Source organism: Apium graveolens, chromosome 9, assembly GCF_009905375.1.
Source record: "Apium graveolens cultivar Ventura chromosome 9, ASM990537v1, whole genome shotgun sequence".
Taxonomy (NCBI): domain Eukaryota; kingdom Viridiplantae; phylum Streptophyta; class Magnoliopsida; order Apiales; family Apiaceae; genus Apium; species Apium graveolens.
Genome location: NC_133655.1, coordinates 196712036 through 196714316, shown reverse-complemented (window position 1 = coordinate 196714316; position 2281 = coordinate 196712036).

Genomic DNA, 2281 nt, shown 5'->3' with positions numbered 1-2281 from the left:
CGAGAATTTTAAAATTGTTTCGAGAAATTTCTAGTTTTTATTCACCCGCGCATTTGTTCGTTAATACGTTAAATGCGGGTTTGATACGCGTTCTAAATTTATTTAAAAAGAAAATTTTGAAAACTTTATTTTGATAACTTTTGAATATTCTGATATTTCTGGAATATAATTGTAAATTTTTCCGACAAATTTTGGGCACACAATTACTTCATTAATTTGCGAAAAACGAGTCGGAAATTAATAAAAACGGGATACAACGAAAATAAAATATAAAACAAAACCCCTGCACCCCCTTCCCCGCATATTACTTTCTCTTTCAGGTTCAATCTCTCGGGTAATCCCTTCTCTTCGATCTCCCTCTCTAATCTCTCCTCTCAGACTCTCATCTCTCTTCTTTGTATCTCTCTTATTCGATTAATCTCTCCTTTCTCTCCTATTTTCTTTTTGTGTGGCGTCCTGTGATTTATTCCGCTGTTCTCTTCCTTTTGTTTCGGTAATTCCACTATGCCTCCTTGATTTCTTCTCCGGCCGCCGCCGTAATTTTCCTTCGGCTAGGTGGCCCGTGTACGTGTTGTACTGTGTGTGTATCTGTGTATCGATTGTGTGTGTGTCTGTGTATCGACTGTGTGTGTGTTATTGTGGTCTGTGTGTGTGTGTCATGGTGTATTCCCCCCTGTTCTGTGCTGCCTGCGTTCCTGGTTAGTCCGTTCTGGTTCGGGTGCGGCGCGTGTGCGCGTTGTGGCTGTGTTTGTGAGTTCTGATTCAACTGTGTTGATTTGCTGTGTATTTGCTCAATTCGAAGTAATTCGAATTGAATTAATGGTTTAGGAAAATTTCATTCATTTAATTCCTATAATTTTCTGCAGAAATTATTGATTGCGATTCATGAAATAAAAATTCATGCGGGAAATGATTGAAATTATCGGCGGAATTTATTTGGAAACCCGAATTTTATCCAGCACCAATAAATTTTGCCGCTGTTGACGATAACTTTTAACGAGTCAACAGTGGACTGTGATGAATTAATTCTGAGTCCTAAATTATAAATAAATAAAATTAGTTGAGAAATTAATTTCGAAACGAAATGAAAAATAAGATAAGAATAACAGTAAATTATGATTGAATTCATATCGGTGGTTGGAATTGGTAATTGGATTGTGGATTGGATTGTGTTGTGGTTGTTTTTTGTGATTTGACGTCGATTTGATTTCAACGGGTAGGCCGATAAACAAAGGAGACGCTGCCCGATTTTCGGGAAATTAATACCGAAATTACGGGAACGTAACCTATAATTATCGGAGACGTCGAATAACCATATATATAGTTATATTATACAAACTTAAGTGTGATTGAGACAAAATAATTTACAAATAATCGATTGCCCTGTTTTTTTCAAAATGACGAATATATATATATATATATATATATATATATTTTCCGAAAATAAATACCGAACCGAGTTTCGAAGATGTGAACCATAATTGCTATATGTATTTCAATAATACATATAAATATGAGTATGGTTATGAAATCTTATGGGTAGAATATGATAGCGATTTGATGTTAAGCTTAAGCGGTTATCTGAATAAGGGCATTTCAACCCTGTAGGTCCTAGACGGAAAACCCGAGTATCGACATCGGACTAGGAATGATCTAGTGATTAGACGTGGAGATCAATGAAGTTCAAATTGAAGGGCCTGAGTGTTGGGATCATTTCCAAAATGGGATAGTAGTTTGACGGTAAAGCCGAACGTTCAAATCGAACCAAAGTCAACCAGTTTTAGCGATTAAAGTTTATTGAGGCAAGTATTCCTGATTTTCCTTTTTAAAATACTGCAATTATTTCTTTGTTCCTATTCTAAGTTTAGAATAGTTAAATATTTTACATTTCGCTGCAATTACTCTTATTATGCCAATTCTTTTTCATTATTGTTCCTATAATTCGATTGCTCTCTTGAGCAAATACCCATTCTTTTGGGTTATTTGCAAACCCTGAATTGGGATGTTTTGAATTCAAAATGATTTGATATCAAAATACTCCACGGGCTGGATAGTGATATTTTGGGGATTGAGTTTTACTTAATCCTAAGGGCCGGGACATGACCGGTGCCTTGAGATGGGTCGTAGAGCCTGGGGACCTGACTGGATCTATACAGGTAGGTATAGATCTGCACTGTATCCTGTCTGATCAGCAGGATATAGATGCGAACTAGTGTCCAGTCTAATTTGTTTTTAATCGCCATTAACGGCATTCTCTCTCGAAAGGTTTTCATGATTCCAA